Here is a 14091-nt window from a genome sequence, read left to right on the forward strand (position 1 = left end):
ACCACCTGTATTATAACTGTTACAACTGCCAGGACTTTTACTCTTTAATACCAAGGTAAATGCTCCCATGGACTAGATAAGTGTTTCCAAAAATAGGCCCCCTTAGTGTGTGTGAAGTGTTTTTCTGTTCTTTCTTTTTTTTTTGGGGGGGCAGCCAAAAAATGGGCTGAAAACAAACTTATTGAATTAATTTTAATTCTAAATAAACATAAGCTCAAAAATTATGTTGATTTATTTAAGTGATATAGCATGTTGAAAGGAGATGTTATTGGTTTTACTACAGTCCTGTCTTTCAATCACAATACTAAAGTTATAGTTTAGAAGGCCTCAAACTGTATTCACATCAAGGAAGCCTCAGAATGAAAAACTTTTGGAACCACAGAGCTAGTTGATATGTGCAATATGGATGCACATCCAAGTAGTATCATGCATGAGTAATCTTTAAAATACTTCACTGAAAGAAACATTATTATAATCCATTTCATTACAAAATTAATATCAGATTGGACATCACCTAACAGTACAATAATACATAAGTAAATGGACACATACACACATGTAATGACCAACCACCTTATAAGAGCACACCACATGCATTTCACAGAATACACCACATGATTGTACACGAAAAACAGGCTGACCTTGTGATGTTTCAAGTGACTGGTTAAGCCTTATTAAGAGAGAAGTAGCAACCACATCATTCAAAATACTATTTAATGATGAATGACCTCTCTGAACATTACTAGTTATATCCACAAGAAGCTTTGCTGGATTGATTAAAATATTACACAAGTTTTTCTTAACAAACTAAAATTAATGCTTATTTTTAATTATTTTTTTCAATTAACCACTAACAACCAGTATCTTTTAACTTGCAAAACTACAAAATAAAAATAAACATAAAATTATCATACTCTAATTTAGCAAGCCTAACTATTTTAGGTGTTTTGAAAATCAAGATCTTAACTGGCTAAAGTTGAACCTTTATTTAATCAAATACCCTCAGGTTGATAGAAATGTATTTAAATTGTAATAATACACATATTTTATATTTCTAATATTTTGTTGAAGTAAAAAGTATAGCAACTCTGATGCTCAACAATCTGTCACAAATACCTTCTTACAGTTTCTTTTCAACAGGTTTTCACAACTAAAACACCTTAAATGGTATTACATAACTAATATAAAATACTCAATGTGTATAATATCTCATACACTAAAATTATGATATTTATGTTTAAATTTCATTATGTAATCTTGAAATTATATAATGTATTAAATATCAATTTAACAATCCTTTAGTATTCAGTGATTGTTTTTTTAAATAAATTCACAGCAATACAGTGTCTTAAGTACATAACTTTGAAAATACAAATCAGCAAAGTTAATGAAAACTACAGCCAATATAAAGTTAAGGTGGAGCAGAATGTATAAAAACTACAGTGTATTGTAGCTAGCAATAGAACTAATAGAATTTTGGGTAGGATCTGTATAAATACTGATTACAAGACAAGATATATTATTGTTTTACTGTATAGATTACTTGAAAGACCTCATTTAGAGTGCTCAGTATAGTTTGAATTTTGGAGAAGGTTCAGAGAAGAGCCACTAGGATGATACCTGGGATGGTAGGATTGTCCTATGAGGAGAGACCAAAATCTCTAAACTTGTTTTCTCTGGAAAGGAGGATCAGAGGGTATTTAATTGAGGTATTTAAGATTATTAAGACTACTGATATTACAAATTCATCAAACTTTGTGTTTAGCAGTAAAAATAATAGAGCAAGAGGTCATGAACTTCAATTTTGGCAATCCAGTAGTCATCTAAAGTTTAGACAGTATTACTTTTCAAACAGAGTGGTTTGGCTTTTGAAATGAGCTGCTCTCAAGGGTGGTGGAGGCAGAAAATTCAACTATAATTCAAGAAAAGATTGTATGAATACATTTGTATTAAGGGATGATTATAGTTAGGAGCTGGGAGGAACATCCTTGATGGGCTAATAAGCTTTTTTATGTCCTTTTAAAATTTTATAAAATTTACATTACAACATTGCTTTGCATTTTGTAACTAGTGTAATGTCACCACAAAATGCATTGTTTTGAGAAGGATGATACAATAGCCCTTTTTCATGCAAAATATTCATACATTCAGATCTGCAACAAGTCCTACCCTATCTGTAGTAGGAAAAGTAATAGATCTTTTAACAGATGGTAATTAATCAATGCAAAGGTTAGTGGCAAAAATCATCCACTTATCCTAGGCAACATCATGCAAAATAATCAAGAATCTCTGTATGGAAGAGTAACACAAGTTACATGAACACAAACTCCTTCCATGTTTAACAATGCATTCAAGTAGCTGGAGAATTAAATATGTATTCATGCTTCTAACACCATTTCATAAAAAAATTAAATTAAATAAGAGAAAACAAATATTCTAGAATGTGCTTTAGGATTTTAGGCTTATAATTTCACGACTCATAAACGATATAGCATGAGCATTTCACACCAAAAGTTATTATAAGGAGGTAAAATGCTCATATTTGCAAAACAATTTAGAGGGTAAGGGCTGAGTTTATGGGGAAAGTTTCCCCATCCCCTTTGTAAACAATAAAGGAAATTCATAAAATGCATTTAAATTTAAAAGAATGTTGTACATGGTTTCGGCACTTTTTTTTGGGGGGGATACCTACTATAGACATTTTATCATCTCCAATTTAAACAATATAAACATATAAGAATTAAAGTTATTAATTAAATCAAATTATTTAAATAAATTAACAAGTTCTTATTTGTAAAGATCTGTAACATGTAAAGATGTGTGCCCTTTCTCAAAGACGAACTGACAATTTAATGATGAAACCAATTATGACCTCTAAGTAAGAGAATATCAGAATATCGCACTGATTAGTAAGCTATTTGATTACTTAAACTTTCTTTACTATAGACTATAGCATACGTCTTTAAGTTAAATTTGGCCGAGTTATAATATTGATAGGCAATTCAATAGTCATAAAATTTAAATATAACATTGCTAATAAACTTAAGATTATTTCACTGAACTTTGCTAGAAGCCTAAAACAAAAATTAGCATTGCTGATTAAACAATACGAGTTTCGATATTTGACTAGATGTTAAAATCATAAAAATGTTAAAAACGCAATACAAGTTGTTGCTTTTTATTACCTTGGTAAGAAAGTTTGATTCGTAACCTTCTTCTTTTCTATTATGTGTGTGTCCTTACGTCAATTCTGTCAATCCCAGATCCTGTTGTTTCTCTTCGGTGAATAAGCAGTAGAACTGTTAGAGTGCCCACCATATAGTGAGTGATACGATATTTTGAAATTAGTAATATGATTTTAACCACAAGGGAGAATGAACTTGGGTGGGAACTATGGAAATATACGAACCACCCCAGCATCCTCCTAGTGCCGGCGCTGATTTAGGTGAAATAGGAAAAAAATCCACCAAATGAACCATGCAAAATATCGTAAAGTTACCACGATTAAAGATCAAAAGTGGAATTATTGTTATTTTGCCTTGAACCTATGCTAATATCGTTTGTTTGTTTTGGAATTTCGCACAAAGCTACTCGAGGGCTATCTGTGCTAGCCGTCCCTAATTTAGCAGTGTAAGACTAGAGGGAAGGCAGCTAGTCATCACCACCCACCGCCAACTCTTGGGCTACTCTTTTACCAACGAATAGTGGGATTGATCGTCACATTATAACGCCCCCACGGCTGGGAGGGCGAGCATGTTTAGCGCGACGCGGGCGCGAACCCGCGACCCTCAGATTACGAAGCGCACGCCTTAATGCGCTAGGCCATGCCGGGCCCAATATATTAAACAAGCCTCAGGTTATAAATATGATATACTCGGAAAAGTTGTTTCAAATGTTATTCGAAAGAGTAGAGTGAAATCAGTCAGCGTGTTAGCTATCTTGATTACTGAGAATTACTTGCTTCAAGTGAGTTAATTTGATCTTATGATCAGTTGTAACATTGTTAGAAAAGTTTCATAAATTTGTAATGTAGGCCTACAACATTTTTGACGGTGTACAAGTGTTAAAATGAAAAAATAAACTAAATCAATGCAATCCGTGAGGACGAGAAAACCCACTTGTAGAGAAAATTATATACACTGCTGGCCAAAATCTTAAGGCAAATGAACATAAAGAAAAAAAAACCATTTTGCGTTGTTAGGTTCAACCAGTTATCTGAGTAGAGCTTCGAAAGATGAAAATAAGAAAAGGGAACATAAAAAAAAACACAAACTTTTAGCGTTTAAGAGGAAACATGTGAACATTGTGAAATTAGCCTAAATACTAGGTGGTCAAAAGTTTAATACCATACTGAAACGAAGCGTTAATCGATAAACACATGACGAAATTTAGCCATTTGTGTTCAAGCATTAGCGTTGTCAACATCTCTTACTGGCATCTCCTGTGTTACATTGGGTAAAAACACGACAAAAGCTAAAAAGTTGACAGAGTTTGAACGTGGCAGAATTGTCGAGCTGCAAAAGCAAGGTCTCTCTCAACGTGTCATCGTTGGTGAGATTGGGCGTAGTAAACCTGCTGTTGCAAATTTCTTAAAAGATCCTGAGGGATACAGAACGAGATATCAAGGGTAGGAAAATTTCGCCGGCGTTGAGCAGGAGAATTCTATAGCTTGTCCGGCAAGACACCAGCCGATCGTCGAACCAGATTAAGACCCTTACGGATGCAGCTCAAGAACAATAAGACGGCATCTATGAGATAAAGGCTTTAAAAACGTCTTCAAAGGCCATGTCTCCTTCCACACCACGAAACAGCTCGGTTAAACTTTTCTGAGAAGCACCAAACATGAGACGTAGAAAAGTGGAAGAAGATTTTGTTCTCTGATGAGAAAAAACTTAACCTGGATGATCCAGATGGCTTCCAACGTTATTGGCACGATAAGGATATCCCACCAGAGACATTCGCTACACGACACAGTGGAGGAGGTTCCATCATGATCTGGGGTGCTTTCTTCTTCCATGAAACAATGGAGCTTCAGGATATACAGGGGCGTCAAACAGCAGCTGACTACATTGGCACGTTGGAGAGAGCATTCTTATTGACTGAAGGCACTCACTTGTGTGAAAATAACTAGATCTTTGAGCAGGACAATGCTGCAATTCGCAACATCAGGAGGACAAAGGACTTTTTCATGGCAAATAATGTGATTCTTTTGGATCATCCAGCGTGTTCGCCCGAACTGAACCCCATTGAAAATGTTTGGGGGTGGATGGCAAGGGAAGTCTATAGAAATGGACGTCAATTCCAAACAGTGCATGATCTTCGTGAAGCCATCTTTACTACTTGGAATGACATTCTAACTAGCCTTCTGTAAATGCTTATATCGACCATGCCAAAGTGATTGTTTGCAGTTATTCGCAATGACGGCTGGGCAACTCGCTACTGAGACCTCTTGCTGGGCATTTCCTACCCTGTTTAGGATTTCCTTTTGGTATGTTCTTAAACCTTTGACCAGCTAGTATTTGGCTAATTTCATAGTTTTCACATTTTCTCAATTAAATGCTTTTTTTTTTTTCATTTTTATTTTCCCTTTTCTTATTTTCATCTTTCAAAGCTCTACTCAAATAAATGGTTGAGTCTAACAACGCAAAATGCATATTTTTTCTTTATGTTCATTGGCCTTAAGATTTTGGTCAGCAGCGTATGTAAAAAATGGCTGGTATGGATAGAGAAAGCATTATATAAAGAAACGAACAACGTTTCGACCTTCTTCGGTCATCGTCAGGTTCACAAAGAAAGAAAGAGGTAACCAACCGATAGCTGACCACATGTTTCAAGGCGGTTGTGTTATTGAGTGTAGGAATGTAGAGGGCGTACTTAGATGTAGGATTATATTTATTAATGTTGGTATAAAGGTGTTCTTTTGTATAGAAGCCTTACTTATACAACAACTGAAGCCCAAAATAATGTATTCCGTCCTTCCATAACTATCATAGTTTGCAATATAACAAAATTCAGAAATATTCAAGTAAAGTTTTGCAAAGTCACAGCTTAAAACTGTAAGCCAGTCAGTCATTGTAAAGACTTGTACAAGTTTTTTGTATAAATACTTAAATCTACTTTCTTCACTTCTTTTGCTATCTGTTGTGATATTTTCTAGCACATGGATGAACCTCATAATATGTAGTTAGGCTCTGTAACGGTTATCTCTATAATATTGAGCTTAAATCTGGTTTCTTACAGATTTACAGAAGTTTATGTTACACAAAGAATTAGAAGAGACACAAATGGGAAATTTAGCATAAATATTTATCAAATATAAAAAAAAACAAAATATAATACATTAGAAAGCAGTAAAATGTAATAAGGGGGAGCCTTCTCTCAGGTTTCCTGATATCCATTCAATCGGACCTTGTGAATATTTCAGTGAACAAAGACTGGATATAACCTGTGGCGTCTAAAGGACATTTTCTCCAAGGCTGCTGTGCCATTGTTTATTTCAACAGAAGTTATGGATTTCATTTATTACATATTACAGTTTGAAACAGCCTGAAACTGAGTTAAATAATAACTTCAATTTAGAGGTGAATTAAACATAAATTTGATATATATCGACATTTGTTTGTTTGTTTTGAATTTCGCACAAAGCTACTCAAGGGCTATCTGTGCTAGCCGTCCCTAATTTAGCAGTGTAAGACTAGAGGGAAGGCAGCTAGTCATCACCACCCACCGCCAACTCTTCGGCTACTATTTTACTAACGAATAGTGGGGTTGACCGTCACATAAAAAACGCCCCCACGGCTGAAAGGACAATCATTTTTGGTGTAACGGGAATTCGAACCCACGATCCTCGGATTAAGAATCGAGTGCTTTAACCACCTGGCTATGCCGAGCGTCCAAATTTATGATATTATTATATTTATGATATTATAATACATTTTATAATAATGGTTATAACAAATATTAAGTTTATAAACTTACAAAGAATATTGGGTGTTTTCTTTGATCCAGAACGTCCTTGATATCCTATGGAAGGTTCACAATGAATTAATTAATTTAGTGTTAATATTAGTACAATTCATGATGACGCGAAACCCACTTGAAACAAAAATAAAAGAACAATGTTTTTCTCTGCTTATCAGTAAAAGTGTTAATACCCATACCAGCTGTTCTGAGATGCATTGGTACAATTCACTTAACATGGAGCTAGTTGGCTCTTCATTGATCACGCGTGAGTTTTTCACAGCTGAACTTATATAATATTTTCATAAAAATACTAATGTCCGCTGAGGTTAAACGATTTGTAATGTTCGGAATCTATAAACACTCCTGGTCAACACATCGGACGTTCTTGAGTAATAAGCGCTAATCACAGCCATAGCTTCAGAAGTTTATAGTATACCGACGTTTGTTACTTTTATAAGCTTGAGAGAAGAGTTTCTATATATTTCAGCCTGCACAAAAATACTGCCAATATACTACTGTTTTCGTACACACATATATTGTTAATTCTTACACTCGAGAATTTTCTAGAATTTCAGTGATTAAGCTCGAATTTCGCAAAACAAATGTAACAGTATAAGTTACGTACGTATCTAAATACAAAGTTAACTTAATCAAACATAGATATTTAGATGCATGTATAATAGTAAATCCGTCACACCAGCAACTATTAAGTACTGACAAAACAAACTCTGGAAGAGTAAAAGTAACTCGAACAACAAGAAAAATAAAACTGAGAGAAGTATACACCAAATTTTATTATTTTTTATCAACACATGATTTCATAGTACATTGACGGGCCTCAAATGTTCTCTACTAGAGGAGAAAATAAAAAGTAATTCACTAGACGAAGATAGGTAAAAGTTGTAAGAGCAAATCAAGGTTTTGATGCAGTATTGCACGATCTTAGCTTAACAACGTCAAAAGCATTTTTCTCGCATATTCAAAGGGAGATTAATTTACAACTCACAACAACCTATATATCTCTTCACCACGTTTTCATTAGGGAATGTGTCACTGTATCACACCTCAGAAAAGCACTGATACAGACGCATGACTAGTTGAGTACAAGGTTTTTTGGAAGATCTCTGTGGGTACGTTACCTTGGCCAGAAACAAGGTGATACTTTCAAAACGTTGACGACAACCTACGTTTTTTCACAAGAGTGTTTTCTAGCTATAGAGTACTTAAATGAAAGAGTTGATAGATTTTCTTTAATATATCTGAATATAGTCGTATTGATATTTTAGTTACGGAATACAAAAACTAGCAGTTTTCAACAGATACATAAAATTCAAATATACATTTTAAAATGCATTTTTTAGCTTTAAATAATTAATAAAATATATTTATTTTTATAATGGAAAATAAACTTATGCTACTAAACACTTTCTTCGTAGTTTCTAATGTATTACAGGTCAGGTATAGGAACAGACTATATTTGTACAGTCCGGCATAGCCAGATGGGTAAGGTACTCGACTCGTAATCTGAGGGTCACGGGTTCGAATCCCCCGTTCTCTTAAACATGCTTGCCCTTTCAGTCATGGAGGCATTACAATAATATAGATAATCCCCTATTTGTTGGTAAAAGAGTAGCTCAAGAGCTGGCTTTCCATCTTATACTGCTAAATCAGAGAAGGTTATGCGTAAAATTCCCAATGTAAAAATATTTGTATACGCCTCTGACTTTCTATTTTATGATAGATAGCAGCACTATCGTTACATTAATAACGAAGGCTTTTTCACATGTTGTTATGGTGTAGGCCTATTTCAATTTGGAAAGCTTATTGCACCCAGAGAATAATTCAGAAAATTGTGTAAGTGTAGTAAATTTTAATACACGTTTGGTGCATAATAACATGAGTTGTAAGTAAATTCAAGAAACTAAGCCTGGAAATTTGAATTATTTATATTTTGTGGTCGATTTTCGGAGTTGAGAATAACTGGATAAGAAATCTTAATTCAATTATTAATTGTATTTGTACAGTAATTAGTATAACTGCTGTTACTTGTGTTAGTAATAGTATATACTATTATTAGTATTACTATTAATACTAATAATAGTAGTTCTATTGTTTTGACTGAAGTTCTGTTGCTATACAACCGCTAGTTATAGATTGCAGTACAGAAACAGACGAAAATTAAAATAGTATATTTTATTAACATTTCATTGATATAATTATTAAACACATTCATTAGTCTGTATGGATAGTGTTGGACCTGTACCTTTTTAGTTATGACTTGTAGGCATAAAAGTACAACGTATAGGTAACAGGTACAAAATAAGCATAACTAATAACTAATGTAGCAAAACTCTCGTTATTAAAAGTAGAAAGATGAGAAATATATAATATACAGGGTGAAAATGATTTTGGTTTGGTTTGTTTTGAATTCGTGCAAAGCTACACGAGGGCTATCTGAGCTAGCAGTGTAAGACTAGAGGGAAGGCAGCTAGTCATCACCACACTTTCAACTCTTGGACTGCTCTTTTACCAACAAATAGTGGGATTGACCATCACATATAACACTCCCATGGCTGAAAGGGTGAGCATGTTTGGTGCGATAGGGATTTAAACCCGTGACCACCAGATTATGAGTCGAGTGCCTTGACCACCTGGGCCAGCATGGCCAGGTGAGAATGATAGAAGACTTAGGATTAAATTGTTGAAAAAAGTTGCATAAATGAGTTACAAGTTGTGTTAGAATAAAACTTTAAAATACATTCATATCTAATTCTATATATTTGGTGATTTATCAACAATTGAATCTACATATTAAAAAATTAGTTTAGCAGAAGCTGTAAATCATTATTGATAGATTAGTATGTAATTTTTATGGAAAAAACGTACCTGTGTTAAAGACTGTGCAACACATTAAATTTAATATTATCATAAAATGTGCTAGTGGTACTTTTTACTTTGCTGGATGGTCATAACACAAAACTTCAGTTTGGATTACTGTGATTGTAAGGCTTTGCATTTTACATGTGTGTGTCTACCATGTATAACAAAGTGTTGGAAATTCACCACTGGGAAGTTTTACTGAAAGTGGATAATGTATGACATTAATGTTGACTCTGATCAAAGTAAGACACAATCTGTCTTAAGGTAGTCAGTTAGTTAAAGTGAGTGTTCAATGACGTTAGGCCTATTATATGCTATTTATTATGTCAGAAAATCATACCAGTGTGACATATTATACTGTTTACCATCATGCTTATTATTGTAGATTTAATTTATAAAGTTTATATATTTCTTATTTTATGTGATGGAACATTTAGTGATAATAGGTTTGAGAATTTTGATGGACTACTATTGCCTGTAGAAAGAAAGGATAAAATTTCAACACTTATGCTGAGGCTTTCTTCAGACACATTTCCAAAGTACAATCTCCTTAATAGAAAAGTAGAGGTGTCTAAGCTGAAAATAATTCTTACTTTGCCAAAATCTTTGTGTTTCTATGTTCTTCCATTAACACCATCTTATATGAAGAAAAAAAAGATAGTGATATAATCAATTCCTCTTTGTAATGATCCAAAACACAAACAGCTGTGATAGCTGGGGTTGAAAACACAAAAAATAATTTATTGAACTTTAAGAATCTCAGAAATCTAATATGAAACTTTCAAACAATTGGAATAATTATTATTAATAGATTAATTAATAGATGTATACCTAGCCAGGACTTGATACTGATGTTAATGAACAAAACAATATAAATATCAGTGAATAAAGTGATGCAGAAAAAAAATGAAGATAAAGCATGATTCCAATATGATATTCCATATTTAAACAACTACAAGAACAACAATAATACTTTTCAGTTGTATCTCATGAACTTGTTCATGGTAGGGCTTTTATTTAGTCATTAGACCACAGGATTACATCTTGTGTGACCATAAATTTACATAATTTTTTACAACATTAATTATAGCTGTTTGTCACCACGAGAGAAAGCTGGTGTCAGTTTCATGATGCATTGATACATGCATACTCAAAGTTAACACAATTGTTTAGAAGGTGAGTCAGTGCTATAATTTAACTAAAATTTCAGAGCAAAACTAAACAGTTGAAGGGATAACAAATGAATAGTAAACAAAACAATAAATAAAAAATTTAATTATCTCACACCCTAAATCTTTTTCTTTCTTGGAGAAAATTTCAAAAATCCTCACCAGTCCTCTTATAAAAACCTTTTCATACCAGGTATCATCATAGTAACACTTGTATTAACACTTTACAACAATTTTACTTCTTGAGGTAAGAAGTTTAAGGCTGAAACATACTCTAAATGGAACCTAACCAGTGACCACAATGAAATTATAACCTTTTTCATATTTTTGTTCCTATAAATATTACCCCAAATCCTATTTATCTTACTGCTTGCAACATATCAATTGGCCTTTTCCTTAACACTCTTAAGGTTATATCTATCAAAATTATACTATAATTTAAATTATAACTCATATGTATTATTTTGCATTTATTATAGTTAAAAGCCATCTGCCAGTTATTTTCCCAACTTGCAAATGCTAACAATGTTCAAGATATTAATATCGTTAGCAAATATAAGGAATTCATTGATCATTTTTTTTATATCACTTGTGTGAATAGAAAAGGCCTCAAGACTAATATTTGAGATACCAAACTTGTGACATTAATCTAAAGAACATTTATAGCAACCCTCTGTTTTCTTCTCTCTGGCTCGGCATGGCCAAGTGTGTTAAGGTGGGTGACTCATAATCTGAGGGTCGCGGGTTTACATCCCCGTTACGCCAAACATGCTCACCCTTTTAGCCATGGGGGCATTATAATGTGACGGTCAATCCCACTATTTGTTGACAAAAGAGTAGCCCAAGAGTTGGTGGTGGATGGTGATGACTAGCTGCCTTCCCTCTAGTCTTACACTGCTAAATTAGGGACAGCTAGCACAGATAGCCCTTGAGTATCTTTGTGCGAAATTCAAAAACAAACAAAAAATTCTTCTCTCTAGATAATTGTTTGAGCCAGCTAATCTTGCAGAGAAAAGTTTTTATGAAGTCTTTTATGTGGCACTTTGTGAAATGCTTTCTGAAAATCCAGATATATAATATTCACACCTTATTTTCATCTGTGTAAGCAGCAACATCTTTATGAAATGTTGACTCTCCAACAGAATTGTAAACATTTGTTAAATGATTTTTGCAAAGCACATTTTATCAAACATTCAAATTTTCCTACTACTGATATAAGACTAACAAGCCTATAATTACATGAATGTTAGTTGCCTCTTAAAAAGAGGAGTGACATTAGCCCACTACTCAAGGACTTGCATAAAATGTAGTTAAGTGTGTCAGATATCCAGTCCTCAACCCCCTACAAAACTTTTCTGGTTCTTGAAGTGTTTTGTAGCCAGAAGGGTTTTATTTGTTTTAATTGTAGATTTGTGGTTCTTAGAAAAGTTCTTGTATAGTTGTTTTGGTTTGACCAATATTTGGAAATTTTATTTTCAGAATTGAATTAGGTAAATGTTTTTTTATAGATCAGGTTATGGGTTTGGTTATTTTGAACTGCTTTTTGGTTGTGTATTAGAAAATGTGATCATTTTCTGCATGAACTTGCAAGTTTGGCATCTCTTGCTATTACTAGGATGACTTTCACCAGATGTTTGCTTTAGCAAGAACTAAGAATAAATGCAAACTTTTATTTTTTTCAAAGAGATGACAGGAACTTGTGTAAAAATGGATTTTAGTTAATCATTAAGTTGAAGATAAAGTTTTTTTTTAGTTTGGGTTAGGTTTTTTAGTTTTAGATGATCGATAATTACCAGTGGAACACAATAATAATTTGTTTTAGGTAATTATTTCAAGTCATATTTCCATGATATATTATTAGCTTTGTTAGTTTGTTGGGTGATAGTGTTTTGTTTACAACTTCTTTCAGGTATAGTTTGCATAATGGAATTAATGTGATGATCATAGTTCTTATTGTCAGAGCATATTTTTTTTAGTACAGATGATTGATAACATTATTTTCATTTGGGTAGGAGATGAAGATTCATTACAGTACCTTTATAGACATGCTGACATCTACAGTTCCATTAAACTTATTCTAAATTATTCCACTACCAAAATGAGTTTCGTAGATGTAAACATAGCATGAAAGGCACTGATTTGTATTGAAAGTCAACAGATAAACAGCATACTGACATAATCAAAGCCATCACCCTATACAGACCAAACAAGATATCACAGCAGCCACTGTAAATGGGAGACAGAAAGACAGACACCATGTTTTGCAATATATGTAAGATTTCAGTTTCTTATGGACTCTAGTTTTTTTCTTTATTAGATGTCAATTTTTGGACTTCAAAATAGTATTTGGGAGCTTGCATTTGTTAAACAAAGAAACTGCCCATCATTGTTAACTTTTATTTTTTTACATTATTAATAGCTACTTGTTCTTTCTGTCTTGCAAGAGCACTTCATTTTTTGAAAGTCAACTTTTGTGAACTATTGGATATGACTCTTAATCTCTGAAACTGGTTTCAATAAAAATATCATTGCTAAGCTTCTTGTGTCCTTGTGCTGTTAAAATTTTAACTATATCCTTCTTTGTATTAGGGATAAAGTATAAAGCAGCAGCTTTCCTATTATAATATCTTACATTAGGATGAATGCACAAATGCAGTGCTGTGGATTTAAAGTAACTACAACAGTCAAGTGACTTGCCTGGACTACTCACATATGAATGAATCTAATGACTATGTTAAAAATTTCGGTGATTGAGAGGTTAAACTTACTCCACAACATGATACCCACCAAATGGCCTGAACAAAAATAACAAAACCGATCAACTTATCCTGCAATGTTTTGGTGTTTTGAAAACTTGGGCATGGGGTCAAGTTTTAAAACTATAATGTTTCTCCCAGATCTGTACTTAACAGGGTTATGGTACTAGTATTCTAGTGGCTACAAACAAAGGGAAAAATTCCGGTATAAATTTCTTTCCAATAGGATACATTACTTCCACTTACATAATTAGCTATTCTTATTCAGTGCTACCATCTATATGCAAAAAAAATTTAAAAAATGATATGCATGCCAGAAGCTT

General features: G+C 33.2%; 1 protein-coding gene and 1 long non-coding RNA gene across 5 annotated transcripts in view; one reads left to right on the forward strand and one right to left on the reverse strand.

Moving 5' to 3' along the window:
• LOC143229620 (uncharacterized) overlaps nt 1–3725 on the reverse strand; it is a 33767-nt gene extending 30042 nt beyond the window's left edge. The window contains exon 1 of one of the 2 annotated variants that reach the window (XR_013015964.1): nt 3186–3725. This is a non-coding gene — a long non-coding RNA (uncharacterized LOC143229620). The remainder of the gene's footprint in view (nt 1–3185) is intronic. The other variant, XR_013015963.1, reaches the window with a different exon arrangement.
• Nucleotides 3726–8710: 4985 nt separating this feature from the next.
• Nucleotides 8711–14091, forward strand: part of Brf (Brf RNA polymerase III subunit) — a 95605-nt gene continuing 90224 nt past the window's right edge. Inside the window, exon 1 of one of the 3 annotated variants that reach the window (XM_076462198.1) lies at nt 8711–8817. The gene's annotated coding sequence lies outside the window, so the exon portion shown is untranslated. Of the gene's footprint in view, nt 8867–13030; nt 13285–14091 lie in introns of those variants that run through there. The other 2 variants (XM_076462200.1, XM_076462201.1) reach the window with 2 other exon arrangements.

The sequence above is a fragment of the Tachypleus tridentatus genome, chromosome 10, assembly GCF_004210375.1.
Source record: "Tachypleus tridentatus isolate NWPU-2018 chromosome 10, ASM421037v1, whole genome shotgun sequence".
Lineage (NCBI taxonomy): Eukaryota > Metazoa > Arthropoda > Merostomata > Xiphosura > Limulidae > Tachypleus > Tachypleus tridentatus.